Below are 20,006 nucleotides of genomic sequence, written 5' to 3'. Positions count from 1 at the left end.
GTTTTGCGGAAGTGTATACTGAAGTCAACAACCAAAGTAACTTTATCCTCATCATTCAAAGTCTTCATTGATGTCAACACGCGCTGACAATCCCCGTATTTTTTTCCCCGGGAATACGGAAATGTATATGTAAACACTCCTTACAGCAATCGTCTGAAAGGTGCGGTTTCCGGACAAACAAGTTTTCATTGTACATATAATATGAGTTTTTTTCTGCAGTTCGTTAATAAACAAATATAAAAATCAAAGTAAAAATTACGAGCGTGACAAACGATATATAAACTGCCGGGAAAGACATGGGTGTATACTTTCTTTTGCCCGTCAGTATATATATTATGAAAATATATGTAAGAAAAGAAAATTATCAATATAAATAAATGCTTGAATCTGAAAATTGTGTTTTGCATTCAAGTTGATATTCCAGATAGAGAAATCATTATATTGATGTTTGACTGTTGTTAGCACATCCGTGAACAAATAAGGTTTTCGACAATGCGGTGGGGAACTAAATGCATGTATTGTAAGTGGAATCACTGAAGGGGAGAGGAGTATGGAATACAACAAGGGGCATTGTCGCGTTGTCGGATTGTCGCCAAGCCAAAATTGTCAAAATTACCCAAAGCGCGACATTGAGTCAATGGGACAACGCGACAAGACGTTAAATTGTGCGAGAACGCGACAGTGTCCCTTGTAGTATTCCATAGAAGAGGCTGCAACAATATATACACCTCCATGCAGAACGTTAGTTAGCTGACATCTATGAGTGAGTTGGGTTTATCGCTGCTCTGTTTTTGTTAATCAATGTTATTATTATGTTAACGTGCAAGAGAATTAAAGCGACAAAACCCTTTCCATAGTCATAAGAAATATCTGCTAAATGCACAGTCCATTGTACGAATCCGACCATATCTTGAGCATTTATCACAATCAAAACGTGATGATACTGTGTGTCCCAAGGGTGGCACCCGTCACAAACACGTGCAAAGACATTTGGGTGATCTTCCGTCTGGACCCTCTCTCACCCGGACCCTCTCCCACCCGGACCCTCGCTCACCCGGACTATCTCTCACCCGGACCCTCTCTCGCCCGGACTATCTCATACCCCGATTCTCTCCCACCCGGACTATCTCTCACTAGGACCATCTCTCACCCGGGCTATCTCCCACCCTGATCCTCGCTCACCCAGATCCTCTCTCGCCCGGACCATCTCTCGCCCGGACTATCTCATACCCCGATTCTCTCCCACCCGGACTATCTCTCACTAGGACCCTCTCTCACCCGGACTATCTCCCACCCGGATCCTCTCTCATCCGCAACCTCTCCCACCCGGACCCTCTCCCACCCGAACCCTCTCTCACCCGGACCCTCTCTCACCCGGACCCTCTCTCACCCGGTCCATCTCTAACCAGGACCCTCTCCCACCAGGACTATCTCTTACCCCGATCCTCTCTCGCCCGGACTATTTCTCACCCGGTCCCTCTCTCACCCGGACCCTCTCTCACCCGGTCCCTCTCTCACCCGGTCGCTCTCTCACCCGGTCCATCTCTCACCAGGACCCTCTCTCTACAGGACCCTCTCTCACCCGGTCCATCTCCCACCAGGACCCTCTCTCGCCCGTCACAAACACGTGCAAAGAAATTTGAGTGACTTACTCGGACCATCTTCCGTCTGGACCCTCTCTCACCCGGACTATCTCATACCCCGATCCTCTCCCACCCGGACCTTCTCCCACCCGGACTATCTCTCACCCGGACCCCCACTCGCCTGGACCCTCTCTCACCCGGACTATCTCTCACCCGGACCCTCTCTGGCCCGGACCCTCTTTGGCCCGGACTTTCTCCTACCCCGATCCTCTCCCACACGGTCCATCTCTCACCCGGACCCTCTCCCACCCGGTCCATCTCCCACCCGGTCCCTCTCCCACCCGGTCCATCTCTCACCCGGTCCATCTCTCACCCGGTCCATCTCTCACCCGGTCCCTCTCCCACCCGGTCCATCTCTCACCCGGTCCATCTCTCACCCGGTCCATCTCCCACCCGGTCCATCTCCCACTCGGTCCATCTCTCCCCCGGACCCTCTCCCACCCGGTCCATCTCTCACCCGAACCATCTCTCACCCGAACCATCTCCCACTCGGTCCATCTCTCCCCCGGACCCTCTCCCACCCGGTCCATCTCCCACCCGGTCCATCTCCCACCCGGTCCATCTCTCACCAGGACCATCTCTCACCAGGACCATCTCTCACCAGGACCATCTCTCACCAGGACCCTCTCTCACCAGGTCCATCTCTCACCAGGACCATCTCCCACCCGGTCCATCTCTCACCAGGACCATCTCTCACCAGGACCATCTCTCACCAGGACCATCTCTCACCAGGTCCATCTCTCACCAGGACCATCTCTCACCAGGACCATCTCTCACCAGGACCCTCTGCGGCATGGCATCTCAGTGGGGTAGCACTATACAAACCTGCATAAATCCTGACTAGTACAAACAGCCACAGCCCCTCAAACACACACACACACACACACACACACACACACGTCCATGCACCTCGCGATATAAGTCCAGTAATCCTGAACGCCACGCTGACCCCCCTTTCACCCACCCGATGTCCTTAACTTTTCGGAAGCAGTATATCTGTCACTTTAAAATGATAAATAATAGTATATTCAATAACTAAAACCGCGTTATGAGTTCCATACATACTGATAACGTTATGGTGTTTTCGTGTACACCAATTTTGACTTGAGATTTTTACAGGCCGTTTGCAACATACTGTTGGCTTTATCATAAATTAGATTAAACTTGACACTGTATATCTATCGGTTTCACTGTCACGTGACGCAGATTTTCGTATCACTTAGCATTCCCGTTGCAACAGCCCAAGTGACGCTAAAAAACGATTCAAGTCGAGGGGTATTTGTTTGCCGTGATATAAAATCAGACGGGGCCATGGTCACGTGACTCAAACGACTCCGCGCAGCCTGTAGGCAACTTCGATAAAAAACACGTAACGAAGTACAACCCAGTTGTTTCGCCGACTGCAAAAAATCCCTGTGCATACATGCAGTCTTTTGTAAAATTGATAATAAAGTATTTCACCTATCGTGTCGATGCACCCTGGTACAATATTTACTATTCACGGCGGTTGTACACGCGCTGATGAGAGTATTGATCGAGGTTGAGTGGGTGTACTAAGCGCGGCTCTCGGTAGAGCTCCACACAGGCTCACGGCGAGCGAACACCAGTCAATACATTTCAACACTCCATAAGGGCGCCGGGTAAGTCAAACAAACTCATATGTCTGTTTAAAAATACTTATATATTATTAGCCTGCTTTTCAGTGTCATTCTATCTGAATAATATTTTGACTACGTCACCGGTTCTATTTACATGTCTATCAAACAAAACCTGACATATTCTACCTCAACACAGCTATGATATATACACGTTGACACGAAAGAAGAACGTTCATGTCATATGCCAACATTTGGTTTCAATTACCGCATGAATTTGCTGATGCCTGCATATGTTTCGACATGCCAATCATTGGTATCCAGTCTAGAGCTATATATTTTTAATTCATTTCCGTTAATTCCTTTTGTTTGTATGATGGAACACTCCGGGGAGATTCTCCTTCAATTACTGTTGTCAGTGCACGCTTTGATGGGTAAGGCTCGAGATTGTGACGACAAATACAGCCGAACCTCCAACTCGGTTATCTCGACCGTACCCGTATGTCGAACATGTATTCCCATCCCTAAAAGTTGTTTATGAACTGATTCAATAAGACCCCCCTCTGTATCGAATATACTGATATGACGAACCCATGATCCCATCCCATTCCCTGTTATAGTCCTATCGATGAAGACGACCCTCTATATCGAAAGAATCGAAAGTATCAGGTGGTATGTAGATTTCTTATGCGGTACCATGTATGCTAATACAACACATTTATCCAACGCTGTTACAGGACTACAACATTACAACATAGTATACGTTGTGGAGTATTCCATGGTATGTTATATCATCTGTAGTATTCAACCCTATATACAGGACTACAACATTACAACATAGTATACGTTGTGGGGTATTCCATGGTATGTTATATCATCTATAGTATTCAACCCTATATACAGGACTACAACATTGCAACATAGTATACGTTGTGGGGTATTCCATTGTATGTTATATATTCTTGAGTATTCAACCCTATTACAGGACTACAACATTGCAACATAGTACACGTTGTGGGGTATTCCATGGTATGTTATATCATCTGTAGTATTCAACCCTATATACAGGACTACAACATTGCAACATAGTATACGTTGTGGGGTATTCCATTGTATGTTATATATTCTTGAGTATTCAACCCTATTACAGGACTACAACATTGCAACATAGTACACGTTGTGGGGTATTCCATGGTATGTTATATCATCTGTAGTATTCAACCCTATATACAGGACTACAACATTGCAACATAGTACACGTTGTGGGGTATTCCATGGTATGTTATATCATCTGTAGTATTCAACCCTATATACAGGACTACAACATTGCAACATAGTATACGTTGTGGGGTATTCCATGGTATGTTTTATCATCTGTAGTTTTCAACCCTATATACAGGACTACAACATTGCAACATCATCATCCACTCGATTGAAATGATACTCAATGCCGGAACTACCTTTGACTGCGACGATAGATCATTGAGCAAATACGTAATAAATAATCTAAAAGCACTTGGCTTTCCTCGTCAAACAACGTCTTTATCTCTTCCCGTGGCCTGGAAGTGTTGACAGTTTCGCTCATAGCTGCGCCATCATCAAATACCAACATGTCAGGTCACTTAATGAGATAAACACCTGATTTCACCAGAAAAAACAAACATCTGCTACCATGCATTTAACACTACAACGGAGTCGGAATATAACTAGCAGAGCATACGTTGTCGGGTATTAGATGTTGCGATATTAACAATCAACTGCATCAAAATATCTCTTCCACTTTGTATGGAAACCGTACATAATGAAACAGGGAACGCGGTAACTAAACATTCTCCGGATTCCGATTTCGATGCATCTTAGATATTAAAACGTTTCAGATTTGTAATCGGCTTCTGTTTCCTGTGCAGATATCAATAATCACGTTACTTCTACAATTACTGGTGTGTATGTCCCTGTGATCAATAATGTAAATACTCCAACATAACAAACCTGTCTCCTGAAGTGCTCGTGATCCAACTATCTGTAACGTACGCATTGTTATCGAATGCTCAGCATCTAAGCTAGTTATCGCGTGCACGCAACCCTGCACGCACACGATGTATGTGCAGGTAGCATTACAACTTGGGTAAAAACATTTGTTTGAGAAATTAAATCGTTGGAAATTTTATTTACTGGTGAGGCTACAGGTCACGATATTCTTTCAGGTTTCAAACGCAAGTTTCAAACTCGGTTATGTGACACAGAGACCATACACGGTATATGGTCTCTGTGTGGCACAAGGGTATCAAACCCGGGTTTCAAACTCGGTAATGTGACACACAGGCATCAAACCCGGGTCTCTATCCTGGTTTTGTGACACAGGTATCAAACCCGGGTTTCAAACTCGGTTATGTGACACACAGGTATCATACCCGAGTATCTAACTCGGTCATGTGGCATAGAAGTATCAAACTCGGGTATCCCACTCGGTTGTGTGACACACAGGTATCATACCCGAGTATCTAACTCGGTTGTGTGACACATGTATCATACCCGTGTATCTAACTCGGTTATGGGGCACACAGGTATCAAACTCGGTTGTGTGACACAGAGGTATCAAACCCGGAAATTTAATCCTGTTATGTGACACAGTTATCAAACCAGGGTATCTAACTCAGTTATGTGGCACACAGGTATCATACCCGTGTATCTAACTCGGTTATGAGGCACACAGGTATCAAAACTCGGTTGTGTTACACAGAGGTATCAAACCCGGAAATTTAATCCTGTTATGTGACACAGTTATCAAACCAGGGTATCTAACTCAGTTATGTGGCACACAGGTATCATACCCGTGTATCTAACTCGGTTATGTGGCATAGAAGTATCAAACTCGGGTATCTCACTCGGTTACGTGACACAGAGGTATCATACCCGAGTATCTAACTCGGTTATGTTACACAGGTATCCAATCCGGCTTTCAAACTCGGTTATGTGACACAGTTATCAAACCAGGGTATCTAACTCGGTTATGTTGCATAGAAGCATCAAACTCGGGTATCTCACTCGGTTGTGCGGCGCACAGGTATCATTCCCGAGTATCAAACTCGGTTATGTGACACAGGTATCAAAACAGGGTATCTAACTCGGTTGTGTGACACAGGTATCAAACCAGGGTATCTAACTCGGTAATGTGACACAGATGTATCACACCCGGGCATCTAACTCGGTTGTGTTACACATGTAACAAACACGGGTATCTAACTCGGTTATGAGGCACAGATGTATCAAACCAGGGTATCTAACTCGGTTGTGTTACACATGTTACAAACACGGGTATCAAACTCGGTTATGTGACACAGGTATCAAAACAGGGTATCTAACTCGGTTGTGTGACACAGGTATCAAACCAGGGTATCTAACTCGGTAATGTGACACAGATGTATCAAACCCGGGCATCTAACTCGGTTGTGTTACACATGTAACAAACACGGGTATCTAACTCGGTTATGAGGCACAGATGTATCAAACCAGGGTATCTAACTCGGTTGTGTTACACATGTAACAAACACGGGTATCTAACTCGGTAATGTGACACAGATGTATCAAACCAGGGTATCTAACTCGGTTGTGTTACACATGTAACAAACACGGGTATCTAACTCGGTTATGAGGCACAGATGTATCAAACCAGGGTATCTAACTCGGTTGTGTTACACATGTAACAAACACGGGTATCTAACTAGGTTATGAGGCACAGATGTATCAAACCAGGGTATCTAACTCGGTTGTGTTACACATGTAACAAACACGGGTATCTAACTCGGTAATGTGACACAGATGTATCAAACCCGGGCATCTAACTCGGTTGTGTTACACATGTAACAAACACGGGTATCTAACTCGGTTATGAGGCACAGATGTATCAAATCTGGGTATCTAACTCGGTTGTGTTACACATGTAACAAACACGGGTATCTAACTCGGTTATGAGGCACAGATGTATCAAACCTGGGTATCTAACTCGGTTATAAGGCACACAGGTATCAACCTCGGTTGTGTGATACAGAGGTATTAAACCCGGATATTTAATCCTGTTATGTGACACAGTTATCAAACCAGGGTATCTAACTCAGTTATGTGGCATACGGGTATCATACCCGGGTATCTAATTCGAGTATGTGACACAGGTATCAAACTCGGGTATCTAACTCGGTTATGTGACACAGGTATCAAACCTGGGCTATGAAAAGAAGTATCAAAGTATCAAGCCCATACATCAAGGTCACATATCCAGGTATCAATCCCAAGTTTCAAATCCGGGATAAAAAAACAGATATCAAATTCCAATATCAAACCCCGATATCTACCCCCGGTATCAATACAGGTATAAAACCCCGATATCTGCCCCCGGTATCAAATCGAGGTATCAAACCCCGATATGTACCCTCGGTATCAAATCCAGATATCAAACCACGATTTCTCCCCCTGGTATCAAATTCAGGTATCAAACCTCGATATCTGCCCCCGGTATCAAATCGAGGTATCAAACCCCGATATTTACCCCCGTTATCAAATCGAGGTATCAAACCCCGATATGTCCCCCCGGCATCAAATCCAGGTATCAAACCCCGAGATCTACCCCTGTTATCAAATCCAGGTATCAAACCCCGATATCTACCCCCGTTATCAAATCGAGGTATCAAACCCCGATACCTACCCCCGGTATCAAATCCAGGTCTCAAACCATGATATCTACCATCGGTATCAAATCCAGGTATCAAACCCCGATATCTACCCCCGGTACATCACGTTTCTAGCTCGCCATTATTGACAACATATTAAATATGTATTTTTATCACACACGAATTACGATCTGTGAAATTTTATAATTTTATAATTGCCGCTACTTGGTTTGTTGACAGGTCTAACGGACTGGTTGGCTTTTTTCGGAAGGTTTATCGCTATTTCCCTTGGCAATAACGTAAACTATTTACCAATATATTTTGTATGTTAAGAATCTTTTCACGACCATGAATGAGTGTGACTTGGGGGTGTCGTTTTAAAAGCGTCGCTGTATATACACACACATTTGTTTTTGATCACGACACTTTAATGATATCCATGAGAGACATTCAGCATGTCCAGCACGGTGAGCATTAAATGGACACGTACAGAAAATATAATAGCAATTTGACACCTCAACGATTTGACTTGAACCTCAGATGTACCAACCAAGATTTCAATATCAGAAATTTATACCATTTATGTTCTTCTCCGTGGGTTGTCAGACATGCGGACGACCTGAGACAGTAGTATGGTTTTAAGCCGCTTTTAACAATATTCCAGCAATATCACGGCCGGGGACACCAGAAATGGGCTTCACACATTGTACCTATGCGGGGAATCGAACCCGGGTCTTCGACGTGACACCGGAACCATAGAATACTGCTCGATTCACACAATACACTCACCAGCCTCTGTGGGCGGTGGGTTAGCCCGATGGTTAAAGCGTTCGCTCGTCACGCCGAAGGCCCGAATTCCCATGGGTACAACGCGTGAAGCTATTTCTGGTGTCCCATGCCGTAACACGGCGGGAATATTGCTAAATGCGGCGTAAAACCACATTACCTCACTCATTCACTCTTTCTGCTTGTGGTAGAGCCGATTGCAGTGAGGATCGTTTGGTCACAATGTCTGATCTGTGTGTCATTGTGCCCCGACAACGTGTAAGGCTGCGTGGATTTGTCGATAATGTACACAGGGCCGTGATGTTGCAGGGATATTGCTGACTTTGTCGCTAAATATAAACCAAATACAGTAAACTGTACACGCTTATAACGAAGTGACGGATATAACAAACTAAACTGAGTGGTCCCTTTGAGTGCGTTATAATCATAGTTTACTGTTATTATATCATTAAATATATTATAACATTGACGCTATTGTTCAGTGTGTTCTAATTTGTCAGTGTTCGTCACCTGACGACTTCGTCTGGCAATTAACATCAGTTTCTGGGCTTCGTTCTGATCGCGCTGAATTTTTTTGTGTTTTGGTCTTTCAAAAGCGGGCAATAAAACTCTGAAACGAGACATTACATATTGCCCAGCTATCATGGCTGTGTAAACACAGGTTGCATATGCAACAAATTACGTTTAAGACCCGCGGTCAATGGCGTGCTAAATCACTACCTTTGTCTTCGTCCGGGAAGAGACAGTGCTTTCCACGAAGTAATTATCTGTATAGCTTTATTACCAGACACTCCAAACCTGTTTGGTGATATCACATAGCACTCATTCATATACTCCAGCATTAGCCGTGGTTGTTATTCAACAATATGTCAATTTATCATGGATCGTGCACACTGTCACGTTGTCACGTTGCATAGGACACATGACATATCCTTGCTCTGATAGTACAGGGGTAGGGGTGGCCCAAGCTGCCGGCTAGGGCGCTGCAATTCGCTCTGCAGAGTTGCGCCGCTTAGGCGTGTCCAGATCGTATGATGTGGGTTCCAAACTAAGATTCGACCTCATAATGCTTCTCGGTTTGTTGGCACATGTATGTCAACGTCTGAGACGTTTAGTTTGTTTGTTTGTTCTTTAACGCCGCACTCAGCAATATTTTAGCTATAGGACGGCGGTCTGTAGATAATCGAGTCTGGATCAGACAATCCAGTGATTGACATCGTGAACATCGATCTACGCAATTGGGATACGGTGACATGCATCAACCAAGTCAGCGAGACTGACCTCCCGATCCCGTTAGTCGCCTCTTTAGATAAGCACAGTTGCCTTTTTACGGCAAGCACGGGTTGCTGAAGACCTGTTCTAACCCGGATCTGATCTCTTTCCTCTGACATTCAAGTGACACGGCGTAATTTAACTCAAATACTGTTCAAAGCGAAGTGAAACAACACACCCTACACTCAAATAAGACCATATTATTAATGCCATGTATGAAACTAAGTATCATTAAGGTAGTAAAATGTTGTGTCGATAGTCCTAAGACAATTTGAGCCTACAAAAGTGGCGACTGGCTTGAATCAAACTTGTGGGAGAGCCTACTAGTCCGAGCTGTGTGGCCCTATAAGGGGAGCGGTACTCGCGCCGCCAGGTTTCAGCCATGTAACGTTTGTATTTGTTCTTTTTTGTCAAATCCAATTTTCAAGTGTGTATACTTTCTTTTGCCCGGCAGTATATTTTGAAACCATGGACCCTGTCAGCCTCGTCTGTGTATAGACCTCGTTGTAATTGACGTGCTTTAAAGTGCGAACTTCCCTGTGTAGTTAGGGTGATAATTCATAGCAAGACAGATCTGTATAATAAAAGTACAGTAAACAGATCATGGACCGCTAATTTATTATAGGGGGTACGTCAGAGGGAATCAGGGAGAGGGACATATTAGATAATACACATATTTGGGGAGAGTCATATTTTTTTTAGATTCAAAATATACAGTGCTTTTGCGTAAAAATGTTACAAGTATAAGAGGGGAGGGGAGGGGAGGGGAGGGGAGGGGAGGGGAGGGGAGCTCAGGGGAGGGGAGAGGGGTATTATTTTCAGTACATTAGTGCATCGAAAACCTCTGAACTCCCTTGGTTTTTAACGACGGCGGCACGACGTGCTTCCACTGTTAAACTCTCCCGAGATTACCCTCCTTGAATACGCAAACATGAATATTTTGACCGTCACAACTGATCATCGTTTACAAAATGTGACAGTCCTTCACAATTTCACATGTGTCCGATGTGGAGATCGCGGGTTCGAATCCCAGATCCACTCCGATTATAATACTTGGTTTGTCAGTACCATACTAATGTCCATGTGGCTTATTTAATGGTAAAGCTGCTTCATTTGCTTTCTGTCCGTGGTGTGACTGAAACACTGACCTAAAACGACGTTTTACCCTACTGAATGCCCATTAAGCAAACGCTTTTTCCGATGACCTTAGGCCATGACCTCTAAAAGGGTAAAGGCTGACCTTAGGTCATGACCTCTAACAGGGTAAATACTGACCCTAGGTCATGACATCTAACAGAATAGGAAATGACATTGGGTCATGACCTCTAACAGGGTATGTGTAAAAGGGTTCTAACTAATTCCGAAACGGGACATTCAACACAAATAAAAAAACAGCCATACAAACTGTAAATCATATCACATATTGACTAGCATTAGAAATGATAATCGTTATTTGCTGCTACATTTAATGTCGACGTAGTTCTGTTTACGGATGATTACGTTACAATCGAGCCTTTCTATATTCACAATAATGTGTTTAATGAAGATGTAATATCTAATAATGCCTTGCCAGCAACAGTTCATAGTTTCTCATGATATCTAAAAGAATATCAATAACCGGAGTCTCCAAGCAAAGTGACTGAATCAATACTACGTCGCCGTCCATAACGTTCAATAAATGACTGGTGACCCCATACAGGGGGAGACGTGTGGCCGCAGTCGATACGTCCCCTCACCACGAATCAATGCTGTATCACTTCTACTTCATTGTGTGTTCCCTTAGTCCTTTGACAAGATGACGTGGCCACGTAATTCCCTTCTTGATCAAGTGTAAAATTGATTTAGTATTGGTACTTGGTTCGGGGAAAACTCAAAGCTTGCTACTTTTCACTGTATCAAAATCATATCAGGGTGGCTACCACAGGTTTGCAATAGTTTTGTGATAGTTAAAACTCTGTTATTACGCTGTTGCTATTTACGTACAACAATGACGACGACGACGATGATGATGGTTATGTTGATTATGATGGTGGCCTGATATGATAACGACGATCATGATGGTTATGATGATGATAATGATGATGAGTGAGTATGGTCTTACGCCGCTTTTAGCAATGTTCCAGCAATATCACGGCGGTGAAGATGATAGATGATGATGATGACCTGAATGGTGACGGTATTGATCGTCTGAATGGTGTATGAAGGTCGTGATCGTGATGCTGCTGCTGCTGCTGCTGCTGATAGATGGATAGAATGGTAACGATCACATTCATTGTTTGTTGTGAGAATAATGCCTAAGACAATGATGATAATTATAATAAGTCCTTTTTAATGCCCCATATTCTAGTACTCTTCATTTCATGACGGCGCCTTATTGCGCCTTTTGCTATTTCAAGTCGTGACAACAGGGATAATTACACTTGATAATGCAACCTGAATATATATGTCTTCATTTCAAAGGTTAGATTCAGTGGCGGCAGCTGAGGATATGGTGGTATTAGTTGCAGCTATGATGCGCAATCCTGGAAGTCTGACGTCAAGACCAAAATATATGTGACCTCTTTACTATTAACCTATGTTAACATATATCTTTATGAAAAAATAAGTAGCTTTATATCCAACGAGTGTTCGGTGTAATTTTCATTTACTGATAACCGTAATTGAAAACCTAAATCTCCGTGTCCAAGAATGTCTGGAGCGTCTTAATCCACTTGTCCAAGAATGTCTGGAGTCTCTTAATCTACTAGTCAAGAATGTCTGGAGTATCTTAATCCACTTGTCCAAGAATGTCTGCATTGTATAAATCTACTAGTCAAAGAATGTCTATTAGTATCTTAATCCACTAGTCAAAGAATGTCTTGAGTATCGTAATCCACTAGTCCAAGAATGTCTTGAGTATCTTAATCCACTAGTCAGGGGTGTCTTGAGTATTTTAATCCACTAGTCAAAGAATGTCTTGAGTACCTTAATCTACTAGTCAGGGGTGTCTTGAGTATTTTAATCCACTAGTCAAAGAATGTCTCGAGTACCTTAATCCACTAGTCCAAAAATGTCTTGAGTATCTTAATCCACTAGTCAGGGGTGTCTTGAGTATTTTAATCCACTAGTCAAAGAATGTCTTGAGTACCTTAATCCACTAGTCCAAGGATGTTTGAGTATCTGAATCCACTTGTCCAGGATGTCTTGAGAATCTTAATCCACTAGTCCAAGATGTCTCGAGAATCTTAATCCACTGGTCCAAGAATGTCTGCAATGTATTTATCCACTAGTCCAAGAATGTCTGCAATGTATTAATCCACTAGTCCAAGAATGTCTGCAATGTATTAATCCACTGGTCCAAGAATGTCTGCAATGTATTTATCCACTGGTCCAAGAATGTCTGCAATGTATTAATCCACTGGTCCAAGAATGTCTGCAATGTATTAATCCACTAGTCCAAGAATGTCTTCAATGTATTTATCCACTAGTCCAAGAATGTCTGCAATGTATTAATCCACTGGTCCAAGAATGTCTGCAATGTATTTATCCACTGGTCCAAGAATGTCTGCAATGTATTTATCCACTGGTCCAAGAATGTCTGCAATGTATTTATCCACTGGTCCAAGAATGTCTGCAATGTATTAATTCACTGGTCCAAGAATGTCTGCAATGTATTAATCTTCTATAATAAAACTTTCTCGCAAGTTTCTCTATCTACTAGACTAGGTATATCTACAGTGTCTGAATCTGGAGGCTTAGTGTGAATTAATCTACTTGTCCGCGAATATATGGTGCTTCTAAGTCTACTAATTCAATAGTGTTTCTAATCTACTAATCCAAGAATAATTGGAATCATAATCCTAAGAACAAGAATTCGTAAAATAATATCTCGAATAATTCCGTCCACTTTTCTGATATAAATTTTATTTTTCCAAGAGCATGTTTAACAGCGTTCCAAATAAAAGCGACAAAACACCTTCCATATTAAGAGGAAATCCCTGCTATAAGCAGAGTCGACTGTACGATTCCGACTGTTTCATGAGCATGTGTTTATGAATCACTATCAAATCGTGATGATACCAGGTGTTCACGAAAATGTGAGCGTATCCTGCCCCGCGGTGGCACAGTCACAAATACATGCAAAGACATGTCAATTGTTGAAAGAACAGCATTGCAACTACTTGTCCGTGAATATAACAGAAATAGGCATCCTCAGGTTTGAAAATGTCTGGAATAATCCCTCGAAAGCTACATTTAATGACCCGTGTCTGGCAAGTCCTGCGTAGTCTTGACCATATGGTACAATGGAATATCTTGACTCATACTATGAGAGGAAGGTTTCACTGTTCGTGATGGTAAACGACGTTAAATGCACTTGATGTAGAGTGTATTGTGTTTAATTATAATCAGAAAGACGAAGGTATGATTATAAAGTCCAGACGTCAAACGTTCGGCTCCTCTCGTCATGCCACGGGAAGGCCGTTCAGGGATTAGGATCACGCAATATCTCACAACACCAATAACTATCCGCCCAGTCTCACAAATAATGTTAATAACATCGTGATGCTTCCCTGTATCAGCTTCCCGTTGTCCATCCTCCGTGCGTTATCAGGGACGGCATGTGCGGCGCTGCACGTCACTGTGTGTTGCGGTCCTCGGCCTTGTCACAATATCCCTGTTTAAAAAAATAGGATTATCCCGATTACGACCGTTGGTGTGTCCACCACGTTATTCCTGGTGAAATGATTTTAATCATGCTATTTAAAGCTCACTCACTCACTCACTCGAATAAGCAATCCAGAGAGTCGTGGCACCTTAAAATTCCATGAAAACACCTGTCCCACTCAGTAAATTGGAGTGAATGAGTGAATTTGGTTTTTCGCCGCTTTTAGCAAAATCACAGCGGGGGACACCAGAAATGAGCTTCACACATTGTACCCATGTCGGGAATCGAACCCGGGTCCTCGGCGTGACGAGCGAACGCCTTAACCACTAGGCTCCCCGACCGTCCGTCAGTCAATGGGAGACGGAGAACGCAACCTAGAATTCGTAAAGCAATAACGGCGTGTCAGATGGTTACCAGTCACTACCAATTAAGACCTGTAATCACGTTATAACGAGGGCAGGCGGACGCAGGATTGGCAGGATATGGCGGTCAGTGTTCCTCTTCAGGCTGTCAGTCGCGTCAACGGTTTGTGAACTGCAATTTGATAATCTGTGTTACTTCCGTGTATGGGTGCCTTATACCTGAGCAGGTTTGCGTACCTTAACTGCAAGAATCTGTTGTTAGAAATCTTGTGTTAGAAATGATAGAAAACTATATTTATTTTCCTCTTTTCTAAAGGTAATGTGATATATTGCATTTCATCAGAGTAAAATGGAGATAGCTGAAGTCAACACCAGTCCGACCTTGTGGTGGTTTCACAAAAGTGACACGACCCTTAGTCTGCCATACAGACCCTGAAACAAATATATACAATATAGCCCATGCAAGTCTATAATGTTTGGCAAGTCTAGATTACTGCAGTTTCATCTGATAATGAAGAAAGTCTCTGGGCTCCTTTTTATTATATTTTAAAACTATAATTTAACAACTGTTTTTTTCTGTAAAATATGTTCATTTCAGAGACTAGATGTTAGTCTACACGACCCTGTACAGTGAGTTTTTTTTGTCCCGCAATGAGCTAAGATATAACTGAAAGGTTGTTCAAAGCAGAGTCATAATTATGCATTACATTGTCAACTCAGCTGATTGCAGAATTCGGATATTATCTTCTAGGGCTGGGACGGGAAACTCGGGTTCTCAGGTCAGGTGGGTCCTGAGTAGGACCCGGATACCTACAGGACTACCCGGACCCGTGGTTAGTCACGTGATATATTGTTTAATGGCAAAAGGTATGTAGAACTTCCACGGTTACACTATAGTGACAAATATTCGCATTTCTTTCTGACTTTTATATGTTTGAATAAAGATGAAACTTCAGTCAACTTCAGTGTATGCATGACCAGATCGTTTTATATAAGTATCTAAATACATTTTGCCACGGCTACGGTCAAACTATTCCCAATCGGACATGTGTACTTATCTCTTGAGACCTACAGTGGGTACCCGGGTAGGGTCGGGTAATAGTGGGGTGGGTACCCGGGTTGTAAATTTGGACTTGTCCCAGACCTATTATCTTCATTAGTTTATAATAGGTTTCATCAGAAGACTGCCAAGAACATATTCATATTGCTAATGTCAGACATTCCACAGGTAGATATAGCTAATTTCAGGCATTCCAGCAAAATCCCAGCCTGGCCACCCCAGGTTATTAAATGGTTGGTGCCTAACGCCATAAATTCTCCAAGAAGTCATCTAGTCTGCTGCTACGTATAGGTCAATTGTGGTGTTTGATGAAACTCAATTCTAGTTCACCACCGTAACAATGACTCACTCAAAGCATCATTGTGTCACCGTCTCATACATACTGATGTCTGTCTTTGAGGGTCATCTCTTATTACTGGCGTTCGGTGGGCTCCACTATGATCAACTTGCCTCGATGGGGATTACCCGCATCCTTTCAATCTCTGGAATAGTCATTGCATATCGTGACTGGTCAACATTCGTTGCTTCAAGTAAAACGAGGACGTTTGTTAAATGTCTGTTCTTTTTACAAATGATTTTGAAGTTTGGTCAAATGTTTTGACAATATTGCTGAGGATTCATTTGTATGTTTGTATGGATATGACGTTTTTGCTGTTTTCAATATTTTTTAATACACAAATTAAATGAAAGATAAAAGATGAAAGACTTTGTTACCTAGTTTTCATGGTTTACGTTGTGTAAGAGTAGGCCCCTAGAGACCTATGCATGTCGTACGAGCGTCTTGAGCACTCTAGATGTCAGGACACGTGAAGATCCGGGTTTGAATAGATCTTCAGCAACCCACGCTTGTCCTAAGAGGCGACTAACGGGATCGGGTGGTCAGGCTCGCTGACTTGGTTGATGCATGTCATCGTAATCGTAATCCCAATTGCGTAGATCGATGCGTATTATATCAATCACTGGTTCTGGTTCAGACTCGATTATTTACGGACCATCGTCATATAGCTGGAATATTGCTGAGTGCGGCGTTAAACAACAAACAAACAAACAAACAAACAAATCTTGTCAGACTTGGTGACTTGATACTCCGACAGAATGGGTCCCTGCCTAATAATATCAGTCACTGTTTTGTCTGGTCCAGATTGAGTATTTTCATCCCGCCAGCATATAGCTGGAATATTGCTGAGTGCGGCGTTAAACAACAAACAAACAAACAAACAACGACTCGGCCTAGCCTCATGGTCAGGCGAAAAGCGAGTTTCCATTGCCGGGCAGAACTCTCACCACGACACTATTAACACGGCTCTTGTTCTCATCTCACTGACTTACATCGGCGTCAGTTTGCAAATAAACCCAACGCTGATATGATCCAGATTGATTGAAATGATCAGGTAATGTGGCTGAGGAACCTACTGGCAAGCTGCATATGTTTGGTGTGTACACAAGAGTTGGCGCACCGTGTGTGTGAAATGCCCCTTGCGACCACGTCACAAAGGCAGTATTGATGAACAAGTAGAGTATTTTCGACACGCGTTAAGTCGTTATGATTTATAGCAAACCCCATTTCCCAGCCATTGTTTGAGACGAATGGGCATGGCTTTATATGAATACTGCCGGGGTGACTGTCGGTTTGGAGTCAAAAAGCGATAGAAATTATATAGTACTTGACAGCACGCGAAGTGGACTGTGTTCGGAGCTTAATTTTTTTAGCTTTTATTTCCGTTTGTTTTTTGTACTGTTTTTCCTCATCCAACACCAAAGCCGTCGTAGTAGCCATTACCCCGAGCTAGATAATGAAAGTGCAAAAGATGACGTTGTTACATTACTGATGCCAGACTGTGCCTCCGTGGTCTTTGAAAATAGCGAGGTTTCGTCAATAGCACCGTGGTAACGCCAACTGTTATGAGCGTATACAGCCATGTTTCATGGTGGCTCAAAATTAAACAAGAAATGGTTTTTCGATGGTGATGTATTTGACACGGGAATCATGGTGACCGAGCATGACCACCCAACCCAGGCTCGCCTCTTACGACCCTCACAGGCTGCCAGAGAGCAAGTCTAACCCGGATCCACACGTCGCATTAGGCACAGTAGAGAATAAAGGGGTTGTTTAGGTAGATATCAGATATAACTTTCTGAATGCGAATAGTTATTTTCAGTACAGCGACACTTCGTTCGTGCGGATTCTGTTAATCTGGGCAGTTATTGTTGGGGACGGTCAACACAATGTATTTGTGAATATGAAGGTAAAAATATAGAAGTATTGTTCAAATGGTGAAAACTTGTTCAAGCATGAAAAATGACATCAGTAATTCTTATTGGTATACATACTGAAAGATAAAACGCAAGCCACCTGGACTTCCAAGATGGCTGCAAAATTCAAGATGGCCGCCAATTGTCACACTCATTATCTATTTCTGATTCAAAGAAAGTTGTTTTCAGTGTCCATTATGATACTGATTTAACTCCCTCTCAGATTGTTCTTTCTATAATTTCAGAAGGCCGCAGTGACTTTTAATGTATGTTTTAATTACAGAGGCTTTATGAGTGATACTGAATGTCATGAGTGATGTTCTAGTTGATTGATTAAGCGAGCCTGCTTTGCTTAGGTAAACTAGGAATACGTGAAAATATACATATAATATGTTTTGGAAATCGACCCGGACGTTTCAAGCAAATGTTTTACCCCCTTGTCTTCTCCGCTTTTCCTGATATGCGAGACCTGTGAAGACCCGGGGTAGAACAGGTCTTCAGCAACCCATACTTGCAGTAAAAGACGACTATGCCTGTCGTAAAGGCGACTAACGGGATCGGGTGGTCAGGCTCGCTGACTAGGTTGATGCATGTCGTCGATCCCAATTGCATGGGTCGAAGTTCATGATGTCAATCACGGGATTGTCTGGTCCAGACTCGATTTTTTACAGACCGCCGTCATATAGCTGGAATATTGCTGAGTGCGGTGTAAAACAACAAATAAAGCATTTTACATTTTTACATTTAAAGCATCACCGGAACTCACAGCGGAAGCATGCCATTCTAGCAGCTTTCCCGTTTATATCGTGAATATATGATTGCATTTAATCTGAGTCTAATCAAATCGGTTATCACCTTGAGTGAGTGAGTGAGTTGGATTTAACGCCTCTTTTCGAACCCACAATCATAGGTTTCTGGCGTGCCCAAGGGACGCATCTCTGCACAGCGAATCGCGGCCTTAGACGTCTGGGCACCTGTGCCCCCTCACATTCCGACCACAGATTCCCAGTCATAAAGGTGCGTCAGTTAAAACCAAAGGCTGATCGCGTGGGCTAACACGAGAGACTAGTATATAAAACGTTGATGTACAGTATGATCTTTCGCAATGCCACATATTGCTTTAGAAGCTGGGCAATAAATCCACCCACAGGCTATCGTCAGAGAACTGTTCCACGACAAGCATAACCATAGCCCCCTGTTCACATCGTGCAACCCTTAGTATTCGTATATTCAACATATTCCACTGACAATTCTGATTAAAAGCAGGCACACAAGTCGCCTATAGAAAGCACGTAATGCAAAGCTGGAGTGGGGTACAGATTACTAAAACCAACTCTCCCTTGCCGGGATTGCATCCTTTGTGTGCATTCCGTGCTGATTAGCTCAACTGGTCAACGTATTATACTCACAGATTAAAGTCATATGTCAGGGCTGAAACTCTAACCAACGTTAATGTCGAAACATTTTCAAGTTGTCTTTCGAAAATTAAGAAGCGTGAATGTCATTGTGTTTACTGGGAATATGAAGACTAGAAACTAGTTGAATCTGAGAGTGCAAGGAGAGATATGCTTACTGAGTGAATAGCAGAGGGGGGGGGGGGGGGGGGAGGGGAGAGAATCTGAGCGTGCAAGGAGAGATATGCTTACTGAGTGAATAGCAGAGGGGAGGGGGGGGGGGGGGAGAATATGAAAGTGCAAGGAGAGATATTCTTACTGAGCGAGAGGAA

At 43.1% G+C, this 20,006-nt stretch overlaps 1 protein-coding gene across 1 annotated transcript in view; it reads left to right on the top strand.

Annotated features, from left to right (window-relative positions):
• Window positions 1–3,121: 3,121 nt before the first annotated feature.
• Window positions 3,122–20,006, top strand: part of LOC124152509 (proteinase-activated receptor 1-like) — a 48,997-nt gene continuing 32,112 nt past the window's right edge. Inside the window, exon 1 of the mRNA XM_046525470.2 lies at window positions 3,122–3,283. The gene's annotated coding sequence lies outside the window, so the exon portion shown is untranslated. The remainder of the gene's footprint in view (window positions 3,284–20,006) is intronic.

Source organism: Haliotis rufescens, unplaced genomic scaffold (assembly GCF_023055435.1).
Source record: "Haliotis rufescens isolate VD_foot unplaced genomic scaffold, xgHalRufe1.0.p SCAF_13, whole genome shotgun sequence".
Classification (NCBI taxonomy): Eukaryota; Metazoa; Mollusca; class Gastropoda; order Lepetellida; family Haliotidae; genus Haliotis; species Haliotis rufescens.
The sequence above is the reverse complement of the archived record's forward strand: the minus strand, read 5'-3'. Positions and strand labels throughout refer to the sequence as shown.